Source organism: Rousettus aegyptiacus, unplaced genomic scaffold (assembly GCF_014176215.1).
Source record: "Rousettus aegyptiacus isolate mRouAeg1 unplaced genomic scaffold, mRouAeg1.p scaffold_m13_p_1, whole genome shotgun sequence".
In the NCBI taxonomy this organism is placed as follows: domain Eukaryota; kingdom Metazoa; phylum Chordata; class Mammalia; order Chiroptera; family Pteropodidae; genus Rousettus; species Rousettus aegyptiacus.
The window spans coordinates 157,236,253-157,250,277 of NW_023416284.1; positions in this window are offsets into that span (position 1 = coordinate 157,236,253).

A 14,025-nucleotide genomic window follows, 5' to 3' on the forward strand; every position below is an offset into this window, starting at 1 on the left:
TAAAGTAGTTTCAACTTGAAATGGGATTTCTCAGTAGCATTAAGGTTTACTTTAAATTACTTTCCACTTATAAAGCAAAAGGGGAAAAAAACCTCCAATATGAATCATTTTCTGTCTTTCTTAGAAAACATAAAACTTTATCACTGAGAATGTAATTAAGAACTAATACACAAAAAGTTTTCATAAATACCTTGCTGAGTTATTATTCTTAGATTAAACAATAATAATAAAAATAGAAATAAATAAAATCTTTTTAATAAAAATAAATCGTCTGTATTTTTATAACATCATTAATACTGAATATTCTTTGGTAAATTAGCAAAAAAAATCCCACTATATTATCTACAATAAAATCAATAATATTACAAGTTTAAAATTCAAGTAAGTTTTAAAGCTTCCTATTTTTATCTAGAGATAGTAAAAAAAGATAAATCACTATATATAATATATATATATATATACACACACCCTATTAGTTTTATAATTTATTAACTTATTTAGGAAGTAGAACCTGTGCCATATCACTAGCATAGCCACTGGAATAGCATGAGCACCTAATAACCATTATACTAATATTTTAATTAACCTCTATTGCATTTCTAGTCTATGCCCCAAACTACTCTGTACAGAGTAGCAACTAAAATCATGAGACATTGCCCGTTGTCTTCAAAGAGCTTACAGTCAGATAAAGAAGACAAGGCCTCCCACATAAAGCTTTGAGGGACCCATTAGAGAACAAATAAATGTTAGAGAATAAATACCTTGAGGTAACGATGCAAGATGATAAATATGTGGTTAGGTGTGAACAACTGCGCTTAATAACAGAATCAGACAATGGTGTTACATTTCACAAACTACAGCGTCAGAACAGTTTTCTTCCTCTTGTATCCAAAACAGAGGTGTCCATATTACACAGCTATTAGCAGAGTTAGGGCAGTTCTAACCTTGAAGTAGAGATGACAGAGCCTCCACTCAATCCCCAACATGCTTCTTTGCTAATGATACCCAAAGTCTTGATTGAGACTAACAGGTGTCACAGTACTTATTTAGTTACTGTCTGCCTCATCTATGAAGCTAAAATGCCTTCTGATATCTTTAATACTGACATAATACCTAATAATATAAGCAAACTGAAAGACTATCCCATTGTCCTTGCATGGTATTGAGCAGGTTTAGTGAGCCATACAGCTGGCCACCAAGGTCTTTTCACAAAAAAAGGCAAATACTTCTAGAGAACATAATACAGAAATTACCCAATTTTCATGAGAAAAATTAAAGAATACATTTTTTTGAAATTTGGTGAAATCACAAATAATTAAAGATAAAATAAGCACAAACTAGAGCATGGAGAACATAATTTTTCTACCCAAATGAAACTTCTTTATATCCAAAATAGTTTTGCTGAAAGCAAAGTGCTTTTTTAAATCTAAACCAGTATGTGTCCATAGAAGTGTTTGGAGAAGCTTCAAGAGTTGTACAAATGTTGGATTGAAATACAATTTTTAAATATATTTTGACACTTAAAAAACTAGAAAATACATAATACAATATATAGCATATTTTAACACACAGGAGGAACTATACTCATCTTGACTCCTAGGTTAATGCAGATTTTGGTATGAAGCTTCTTTGACCATCTTTATGCATATTTGGAACTTCTTGCAAATGCAACAGTCATTTGGAAGTTTATAATTTTGCACTGGTCTCTTTAAGTGTTCACATCTGTGCATGTCCACTTCTGTAACACTAGATGAGTGAAATGAGCATCATAGAGCACCTTAATGTTATGCAACTAAAACAAATTATTCAAATAAATGGCATGTTGGCTTGATATAAGACAGTAGCCATAAATTCGAACTTATGGAAAAGTTCTATTTAAGTCCAAAGGCTGTCTGCTAGCAGAATTCCTTCTTACTGAGAGGAGTTAAGTCTTTGTTCCATTAAGGCCTTTAGTTGATTGGATAAGGCCCATCCACACAATGAAGGGTACTCTGCTTTACTCAAAGTTCACCTATTTAAATGTTAATTTCATCCAAGAAACACCTTTATAGAAACATCCAGAATAACAGTTGACCAACTATCCAAGCACTATGGCCTAGCCAAGTTGATGCAAAAAATTAACCATTACAGAAGCCAGACATGTTTCTCCCTTGCTTCTCCAGAGTGGACACCAATGTAAGTTTTAGATACTTTTTCCTTGGTTGTGAAATCTTAAACAATAAATGCAATGGTATCAAGAAAGCAGGAGGTCATACTCATTACAGCAGTAGTAGCAGCAGTGGCATGGCATCAGATTATTTCTGTGGCATGACTTCTGCTATATTTCTGCTGCTCAGTCTTCTATAGCTTCCTTGGTTTCTTCTGTTTGATAAGCCTGTCATCTGCCCTTCCATTGAGACTGGAGCCTCTAGATAACCTTCCAATAAACTCATTGTTTATCTGCAGATAAGCAGGATTGGTTTCTGCTGCTTGGAATCAAGTTACACTTAACACTATATTATTCTGCTTATATACATGAGTTGTACTGAGGATAAATGAGTTACTAAATGAGCAATATATTTAACATATCCTAATGTAGTAAGGTGACCAATAAATTATATTAATATTTTCCTTTATCTTCATTTTCTTCTTTCTATTCTTTCTTATAATTATTATTAATTTTTCTATATATGTTTTAAACAAGAAACATGACTCCTAACCTAATACTCTGGATAATATAGTACTTAATTCAATTTATTAGCCTACTTGGCTCATATGCAATAACATTATAATTTTGAGTCATTAAGGAACTTAGGTAGTTCACATAGTAAAATATCCGGTTCAGTGATGAACTCTCTAAATGCTGCTACATTTCGCTAGATACATGAAATATTTTGGTTACCTACAGAAAAGAATTTTAACAGCACAGAAACTGTAGATGAAAAAGGAATATTGAAGCTGAATTTTCACAACTACAAATGAAACTTTATTCAAATTAGAAGTTAGAAGGAAAGTACTAGTTCTCTGAAATCCCCCATCGATAAATTCCACAAAAGACTGCTAATGGATACAGCATTTCTTTTTGCGGTGATGAAAATGTTCTGAAATTAGTTAGAAGTGATGATTATACAACTTTGTGAATATACTGAATACTATTTGAATTGTACACTTTAAAAGTATAAATTTTATGGTAAGTGAATTATATCTCAATTTAAAAAGATTTTTTTTAAAAAAGTGTTTAACCATGCTGTAAATGTCTAATTAATAATTTAGATTGTAGATGTCTATTTTTTAGAAATTTACTATCCATGACACAGCTAGGATTTCTGTATTACTGGAAGAAATTTCTAAATCACAGTGACTTCTACCTTAGGCAGTTTCTAAACCTGTCAACTATATACTCACTTTAAATGAAAACTTCATCATTCAAATTTCAGGTAAAATCTAGTTGTGAAATTCAGTCATTCCTAATGGACACATATTTCATCATATCTGGAGATTTATCTGGCAGCTACTTAGTAAAGAGATGGATTGATTCCAACAATATCTGAGGTTGTGTGGTGGGCCCAAGCACCCAAAACACATGAATAAATCAATGATCCCTTTTCATTTTTCATTATAGCCGAAAACACTCAACTATGTTTAGGAGCATTTGCATCTAAACATGTTATAAATGAAGCATTCATTTTTTTTTCGTTTGTTTTACTTCAAAGCACCTAACTGAGGACAAATAAAATGTACATGATAATAATAATGATGGTTACAAATTGCATATAAGAGATATACTACCTACGTTATTTGCCTATATTGCTTTGAAAAACAGAGAGGGAAATATTTCAAAGTCCTCAAACTTCAACTTAAGAAGAAACATTTTATAATAATTCACCTGCTTCCATTCAAGGAGTTTGATGTAGTTCCCAAGGCAGTTCTTTAATAGAGAATGTATCTGCACTCTCACTGCAACATGACTAGGAGAGGAAGAAGAAATGGAAGGAGAAGAAATAGTTGTTAAAACTGGCAACATATCAAGATTCGTGTTCAGTACTTTGCTGGATAAAATGAGATTCAGCTATTTTATCTTGTGAATCGCTCTCGCTCTCTCTCTCTCTCTCTCTCTCTCTCCCCCTCCCTTACTCCCTCACTCCCTCCTTCTCCCTCTCAAGCAATCTACTTATCATTGTGCCCAGGCTTGATTAGATTTATAGTTTGTTTATCTGAGAGCTCAATGCTTTATTGCATCCAGAAGCCAAAATACGTGCACCTCCACAACCCAGCTGAATAAAACAAACTCATTTTGATCTTTGTGTACAAAGCCATCAGCACTGGTTCAAAGTGTAGCGCAGCCAGTTCTGGACGGCAGATGCAGAGTTCAGCTCTTCTCCCGGGCCCTTGGTTTCAATTAGGCTGTCTGCCAAGTGGCCCATGTGCCTCTGTGTGCTGAAACATTTCTTTGAGGCAGCTTTTTTAAATTAGGAAATAAAGACTTCCCTTGTGATTTGCTATATATACAATTTATGACAATTGATTTTTATAGTTAAAATACGTACATTTTTAACATATTTCTCTTTCTGCAAAATAGCAGCTTTCTAACAAGAGAAGAAAATTAACAAAATGTAAATACTGAATTTCATTTACTCCTACTACTCTAAAACTTACTCAAATGTACATTAAAATGATACTAAAGACCACTGGGTTTCTAAAATAAATGACTTCTTTGTCTTAAATGGGAAAAAAGACAATGGAATAGAAGCAAGAATTTTCTAACTTCTAGGAACTGTAAATATGGAAAAAAATAAACATGAACAAAAAAGAAGCTGCAATTACTACAGATTGGCCAGGATAGATGATATTTTCTTTGCTTTCACTACCATTTGCCTTTTACCTCCTGAACTTTCAAACACAACCTTGTGACCTGGCAGCAGATATAACAAATTCCAAAAGCCAACTTCCAGTATCTGGCTGATTCCTGGTACAAGCATTGAGCTAAATGCACAGCAAACATCTTTGCTTCACAGTTCTCAATGCACACATGTGTATGTAAATGTAATTTTCATTAAAGACAGCTTTGTGTGGCAAAAATCTAGATACCATTAAAAAGGTTATCGAGTTGTCCAGAGCTATAAATAACATCCTACTGTTGCTACTTAGAAAAGGAAATAGTCAAGTCCTAAGAGGCCCATATGGGTAGCAACCATTCCATAAGGAAGGTCCATTCTGTTTAAAAGCCAGGAAAACCATGACAGCTTGCAACCTTTTAAAATCATTCAGGTCAACTTTGAAGAAGCTTCTACATAAGCCTGGATTACCCCTAAAAGTGAATTCGGGGGTATTTAAACCCTAAAGACTTGGTCCCGCAAATTGACCCATCACATATCAGATGTAAGCCACTTCCAGTGTCAAGGCAAATTGAAAATAACTGGGCACCAACACTAGCAACTGAATGATAACCAGCTGTTAGTGGTGACTTTAAGTAGGCCCCTCACCAGGTTAGGCCACTCGCACAGCAGGGACACATAAGTGAGGCATACCCTTTTTTTTTTTCAGTGACCAGATGGTTTTATTAAATCATTTTTCTGTTTTCCATAAAGCTGTATTACTACATTCTTAAAAATCTTCTCTATTTCTATTTCTAAATTAGAACGTTGCCCATTGCCTTAGTGCTTGATCTTGAAAATGTACTAAAAATGATGGTAATATGCCTTCTCGATGCAGGAGATTTAAAAAACAGAAAGAAGATACTTAAAAGCATATCCTCGTTGAAGAATTCTTTAGTATGCTTTTTGTTTTGTTTTTTTTTGTTTTTGTAATCAAAGATGAAAATATATGATTCATATCAAAGCTAAAAATGTTTTAATTTTTTCTTATCTCAAGGCATTATCACAATCAAAGTTTATAAATTATCTGTATATATCTTGCTACACTCAATGTAGTACAAAGAAGATGAAATAATTTTTCCTCTTTACCATTTATTATAAAACACGCAGACTTAATACAGTCGAACTAACATTTAACAGATATAGTCTTTGCCTGTTTTTTTTTTTTCTCTTTACCTTTTGTCCCCCTTCACCCATTTCTCCCACCCCTTAAACCCCACCTTTGGCAACCACCAATCTGTTCTCTGTGTCTAAGAACTGTCATTTTTGTTTTTGTTTTTATATTCCATATATAAGAGACATCATGCAGTATTAGTCTTTCTCTGTTTGACAATTTCATTTAGCATCATGCCCTTGCAATCCAACCATGTTGTTGAAAATGGCAAGATTTTATTCTTTTTTATGGCTGAATAATATTCCAATGTGTGTGTGTCATATGCATTATGTGTCATGTGTGTGTGTGGCGGCAGTGGGTATACATATATACTGCAATTTCTCTATCCATTCATCCACTGGTAAACAAGTTGTTTCTCTATCTTGGCTATTGTACATAGGGATAAGGATGCATATATCTTTTCAAATTAGTATTTGAATTTCTATAGATAAATATCCTGAAGTGAAATTGCTGAGTCACATGGTAGTTTTACTGCTAAGTTTTTGAAGAACTTGCATACCGTCTTCCACAGTAGCTGCACCAATTTACATTCCCACCAATGGGGCACAAGTGTTCCCTTTTCTCCATATCCTTGCCAACACTTGTTATTTCTCCTCTTTTTGATAATAACCATTCTAAAAAGTGTGAAGTGATATCTCAATGTGGTTTTGATTTTTATTTCCCTGATGATTAATGATATTGAGCATCTTTTCATGTAATTGTTGGCCATCTGTATATTGTCTTTGAAAAAATGTCTGTTCTAATCTTCTCCCCAGTTTTTAGTCAGATTGGTTTTTTGTTGTTGTTGTTGTTTTGCTATTGTGTTGTATAAGTTATTTATAGACAATGTATATTAGCTCTTTTCAGATATGTAATTTGCAAACATTGTTCCCATTTGTTTTTTTATTTTGTTGATGGTTTCCTTTGTTGTGCAGAAGTTTTTAGCACAACATACTCCTGGATATTTATTTTTGTTTCTGTTTATTTTGCTTTTGGCATCAGATTCAAAAATCACTGCCAAGAGCTATGTCAAGGAACTTACCACCTATGTTTTTTCTAGAAGTTTTATGATTTCAAGTTTCGTGTTCAAATCTTTGATGCATATTCAGTTATCTTTTGTGTGTGGTATAAGATAGTGGTAGAGTTTTATTCTTTTGAATGTGGCTGACCAGTTTTCTCAACACCATTAATTGAATAGACTGTCCTTGTCCCATTGTATATTCTTAGCTCCTTTGTTGTAAATTAATTGACCATATATGCGTGAGTTTATTCCTGGGCTATCTATAACTGTTTCATTGATATATGTGTCTATTTTTTTGCCAATACCATACCATAATCACCATAACTTTATAATATTGTTTGAAATCAGACAGCACGAAACCTCCAGCTTTACTCTTCTTGCTCAAGATTGCTTTGGCTATTTGTTTTTGTGTGTGTGGTTTCATACAAATTTTAGAATAATTTGTTCTATTTCTTAGTAAAATGCCATTGGTATTTTCATAGGGATTGCATCGAACCTGTATATTACTTAGGATAGTATAAACATTTTAACAATATTGATTCTTCCTATCCATGAGCAATCATATCTTTCCATTTATTTGTGTCTTTCTCAATTTCTTTTATCAACTTATAGTTTTCAAGGTAGAGATCTTTTACCTCCTTGGTTAAATTTATTCCTAGTTATTTTATTATTTTTGATGCAGTTGTAAATGGATAGTTATCTTATTTTTTCTTTCTAATAGTTCGTTATTAGAGTATTAAAAATACAACAAATTTTTTTTGTATATTGATTTTTTATTCTATGACTTTACTAAATTTTTTATTAGTTATAACAGTTTTTTGGTGGTGTCTTTAGGGCTGTCCATATATAAAATTATATCATCTGCAAATGGAGATAGCTTTACTTCTTACATTCTGATTTGGATGCCTTTTATTTCTTTTTCTCACCTAACTACTCTGGTTAGGACTTTAAGTACTATGTTAAATAAAAGTGATGAGAGTGGGCATCCTTGTCTTCTAATTTTAGAAGAAAAGTTCTCAGCTTTTCATCATTAAATATGATGTTAGCTATGGGTTTCTCATATATAGTCTTTATCATGTTGAGGTATTTTTTTTTCTGTACTCAGTTTGTTAAGAGTTCTTGTCATTAATGGATGCCGAATTTGGTAAAATGCCTTTTCTGCCTCCATTGAGATGATCATGTGATTTTAACTCTTCATTTTGTTAATATGACATATCACATTTACTAATTTGCAGATACTGACCATCCTTGCATTCCTGAAATAAATTTCACATGATAATAGCATATGATCCTTTTAATGTATTGCTGAATTCTGTTTACTAGTACTTTGTTGACAACTTTTCATCTGCGTTTATCAGGAATATTGGATTATCATTTTCTTTACTTGTAATGTCCTTGTCTGTGGTAATGGGCCTCATTTGGTAACGCTAGCCTCATAAAATGAGTTTGTAAAAGCTCCTTTCTTTTATATTTTTATATTAATTCTACTTCAAATATTTGGTAAAATTCATGGTGAAGCCATTTGTCCTGGACTTTTTGTTGTTGTTATTGGGAGGCTTACTGATCTAGCTCTTTCCTAGTAATTGGTCTTTTCAAATTTTTTTGTTTCATTGTGATTCAGTTTGGGTAGGTTGTATGTTTCTAGGAGTGCTTCCATTTCCTTTAGGTTGTCCAATTTCTTGCTATATAATTGTTCATAATAGTCTCTTATGATCTTTTGTGTTTCTGTGATGTTGGTTGTAAAACATCCTCTTTCATTTTAAATTTTATTTATTTGATCCCTCTCTTTGTTTTTTGCTGAGTCTAGCTAAAGCCTTGTGAATTTTGTTTATCTTTTCAAAGAACCAGCGCTTAGTTTCATTGATATTCTCTATTGTTTGTTGGTTTCTATTTTGTTTATTTCCACTAACCTTTGTTATTTCTTTTACTAGCTTTAGCCTTTGTCTATTCTTTTTTAGCTCCATGAAGTATGAAGTTTGATTGTTTATTTGAGACTTTTCTTGTTTTGTATCACTAGAAACTTCTCTCTTAGAAAAGCTTTCCCTATATCTCACAAATTTTGGTATGTTTCCATTTTCATTTGTCTCAACATATTTTTTGATTTCTTCTTTGACCTATTGGTTGTTTAGTAGCACATTGTTTAATCTCCACATATTTGTGAATTTTCTGGTTTTCTTCATGTAAATTGATTTCTAGTTTCATAACATTATGGTCAGAAAAGATGCTTGATATTTTTCAATCCTCTTAAATTTATTAAGACTTGTTCAGTGTCCTAGCATATAATCTATCTCAGAAAATGTTCCATGCACACTTGAAAAGAATGTGTATTCTATTGCTTTTAGATAGAATGTTCTGAAAATATCTGATCCAATGTGTCATTTAAGGCTCATGTTTCTTTATTGATTTTCTATCGATAATCTATCCATTGATGTAAGGAGGGTATTAAAATTTCCTACTATCATTGTATTAATGTCTTCTTCTCCATTTAGATCTGTTGCAATTTGTTTTATATTTCGGTGCTCCTATGTTGGGTGCATAAATATTTACAAATGTTGTATACTCTTCTTGGATTGATCCTTTTGTCTCTTATTACACTTTTTTAAAAGATTGTTTTATCTGCTCAGCTTGAATATCTTTTTTCATCCCTTCACTTTTAGTCTCTGTGTGTCCTTACATCTATAGTGAGTCTCTTGTGGGCAGAACATAGATCAGTTTTATTTTTTTTAATCCATTCAGCTACTGTATGTATGTCTTTTCATTGGAAAATTTAGTCCATTTACATTTAAAATAATTGTTGATAGATATGTACTTATTGTCGTTTTGTTAATCGTTTTCTGATTACTTTTGTAGTTTTCTCATTTTATCCCTCTTCTTTTGCTCTCTTTGGAGTTTTATCTCATTTTGCTCCTTCTTTAGCTATATGCTCATACTCCTTTCTCTTTATCATCTGGGTATTTACTATAGGTTTTTTGTTTTGTGGTTACCATGAGCTTACACATAACAATTCATATCTATAACAGTCTATTTTAAGTTGATAACAAGTTAAGTTTGATCCCATTATAAAGCTCAGCATTTTTATTCTTTCCCCACCACATTTTATGTTTTTGATGTCATATTTTACATCTTTTCATCTTGTGTATTTTTCAAATAATTATTGTAATCACAGTTATTTTTACTACTTTGTATTTTAACCATCATGCTGCCTTTAGAAGTGGTTAATCCTCCTTTCACATTTTTACCTTTCCAGTGAGGTAAGGTAAATTATTTTTTCATACGAGGTAAGGTAAATTCTGTTTTCACATGTGTTCTTATTACTAGTCAATACCATTTCTTTTCAACTTAAAAGTCCCTTTAACATTTCTTATAAGGTCAGTTTCCTAGTAATGAACTACTTTAGCTTTTACTGGTCTGAAAATCTCTGTTATCTCTTCTTCAATTCTGAGTGATATCTTTGCCAGACAGAGTATTCTTGTTTAGAAGGTTTTTGTTGTTATTATTGCTTTGTTTTGTTTTGTGTTGTTTTCTTGCAGCGCTTTGAATATATCACGCCACTCCCTTCTGGTCTGCAATGTTTCTGCTGAAAAATATGCTGATAGCCTTATGGGGAATTCCTTGTATGTAACATTATTTTTCTATTGCTGCTTATCATATTCTCTCCCCTTGTTTTTAACTTTTGAAATTTTCATTATAATGTGTCTTGGTGTACTCTCTTTATGTTCATCTTATCATAACTCTGTGGGCTTTCTGGATCTGATGTCTATTTCTTCCCCAGTTTAGGAAAATTTTTAGCCATTATTTTTTCAAACAAGATTTCTGCCCCTTTATCTTCTCTTCTTAGACATCTGTAATATGAATGTTAGTCATTCTGATGTTGTCTCATAAGCCACCTAAGCTATTTTCACTTTTTTCCCCCATTTTTTTACCTTTTTTTTACTCTAATTGGGTAGGTTTCATTATCTTGTCTTTGCATTGACTTATCCTTTCTTCTTCTTCATGTGGTCTACTGTTGAACCCTTCTAGTATATGTTAGTTCAGTTATATTCTTCAGCTCTGTGACTTCTATTTGCTTTCAGTTTCAGACGGTAAAGTAGATCCTGAATTCACCTCCTCCCACAGACACACTGAGTCTACAGCTACATTTGAAACAATTCCCTCTTTAAAAATAACTAAAGGTTTGTTGAGCGATGACTATACATCAAGAAAATGAGAAGAAAACCACATCAAAGTGGGTAGGAGAGAGTGGGACAGGATCTTGCCATAAACCTCACCCCTCATGGTGACCCTATACTGGGAGAAAACTCAGAACCCAGAGTTTCTCCCCAAGGAGAGAAGGATTCAAACCCCACATTGGACACTTCAATTTTTAGGATTCACACCTGATAGATAAGCTTCCAAAATATCTAACTTTGAAAACCAACAATAATATTGTAGTAATCTAGGAGATAACTCTTAAATGGCCCATTCGTTCAGACTTATCCACCCCAGGCCCCAGCTTAGAGGCAGTCGTTTGTATCCAGAGTTAGGGAGGCTTGCCTGCTTATATTAAACTGTCAGCCAGAGGGCCAGGAATCTAATTTAGCACATATAAATAGGATCCTGCTGGAACACTCTCTTGGGACATAGTATGATTTACTCCATCTTCTTGTTTTCCCTTTGCTGTGCTCCTGAGTACCAATATCTCCTGAAAGGAAATTTTGATAAGCATCTGGTACCCTGATCTTTATGGCAGCCACCCAGGGGACGCCTCTTGGCTGCCTGGCTCCAGAGCAGGGAAGCTTGGGTTCCTGGTCCCATAGAATTATAATAATTCGAGTCACCCAGAAAGGAACTCACAGCTTTTCTGGTACCCCAATTTTTGCAGGTGCTACTAGGGGACAGCTTTACATCATTTGGCTTTGGCAGCTAGTGAGACTTAGGCTTGTGAGTCCCACAAGAGTATAATCAACAGGGAAAGAATTCTTAAACAGCCACCATCTCCAGGGTACAACAAGAAGTAACAGACCCCAAGACCTCAGTCTTTCTGTGAAGGAAGCTTACTAGCTAATCATAATGGCTACAGCCTAAGAGGCAGGCTTCTAATTAAATACACATCTAGGAGCTAATTGTAACCATTTCCAGAGAACTTGGAAGATGGGTGCTATCTTTGCACTCTCCTTCTGCTGAACTACAGTGTCTCCTGGAAGGGAGCTTTACAGACAGCTGGTGCCCTGGCATTTACATCTGGTGCCCCAGTTTTTGCAACTGCCACCCAGGGGACACTAATTGATCCCCTGCCTCTGGTGGCCAGAGGCGGCTTGCATTCCTGAGTCACATGAGACTGTGGCAATTGAACAGACGGTTCTTGGCAGATTGCTATTCCCAGGACACTGCACAGTCCACAGAGAGGCACACCCTCAGTCTTTCTGTGAAGGAGGCTTCTCTGCTTCTCCTGGAGCTTTGGCCTTGCCAAGAGGCCTCAGGTTTGGCACATATCTAGAGAACTGTAGAGCTGCTCTCAAGGAACATAGGCTGTGGACACCATCTTGGTGCTCTCCCTCTGCTATGCTCCAATTTGTCAGCATATCTCAAAAAGAGCTTATACGCCTGTCCTGTCTGAAGCCCCAATTTTTGTGACTGCCAGCCAGGAGACATCACAAGATTGCCTGTCTCAGGGGCTTATTCTTGTGGGCCTACGGGACTGTATATATTTACATACTTTTACAAGCTGCTACCTGAGAATCTCAATTCCAAACACCCCAAACTTAGGTATGGAGATCTTCTTATGGACACTGAAGCTACTATTCAAAGCTATTAAAAATACAATAGGCTGCATGGACAAACATAAAATTTTGAGAAATGACAAAAAGCTGGGACAAGGTTGAATGATAAGTTTTATCTCCTACATAAGGTCACTTGGAAGAGGTGGTTGTTTCATCTACTATATAGAAACCAACACAAAGAGTTAGCAAAATGAAGAAATAAAATATATTCCAATAAAAGAACAAGATAAAACTTCAGGGGAGAAAAACTATAATGAAATGAAGATGAGTAATTTACCTAATAAAGAGTTCAAAGTAATGGTCGTAAAGATGCTCACCAAATTGGAGAGAAGAATGGATAAACACAGTGAGAACTTCAATGAAGAGGTAAAAAAGATAAAATATGCTTTTTTAGTTTAAGGTATAATATTCAAATAACTATTTCTTAAGACTAGTCTATGGTCTTATTCTCTTCTATAAGGGGAAATGTGAATAAGTCTATATATGAAAAAAATAATCAGTTTTATTTAGAATAATAATAATATAATAAAATGCCTGATAAGTGAATATTCATAGATTTGAGATAAAGTCTTAAGTACTTTTTCTTGAGTTTTTGTCAATGTTTTCCAGTGAAATAAATCTTGAGAAAAGGAATTTTTGGAAACTTCAGAATATCATTAAATACAACAAAAATAAATTTACTAAATGGAACCCAAATAACATGAAAAAATTAATGCAAATATCAAAGTATATTCTCCTTGCCCTCAAAGAGAACTAGACTTTTTACCTTGTACACCATAATACCATTCACATACACCATACACACACACACACACAACACGCACACACACATATCCATGAAGTTGAAAAAACTGGTCTAGAATTAAAGAATCATGGTGCCTCATCTTCTCATTGACCTATAAAAATGAAGTATGCACCTATCAGCGTACATTGCCTTAACAAGTATTAAACTGCATGTACTAACAATTACAGTCTTTTGGAGTTCAATTTGATGCTCTTATTCTCACAAATCTTATTCTTAGATTCTGGCCACAAATCTAATTAGCACTTTAACTTTTGTAATTTATTCAGAATCACTGCATTGGGTAATGGCATAGCAATATTTCATTATGATCTTGGCTCTGCTCACTTCTCTGATTTTAGCACCAACCACAACTGTATATGAAAGTCCTTACCTTGATTCTGTAGAAGACTGTTGGCTTGAGGTAAACACATGCACCATGGAGTGGGATCTGGACA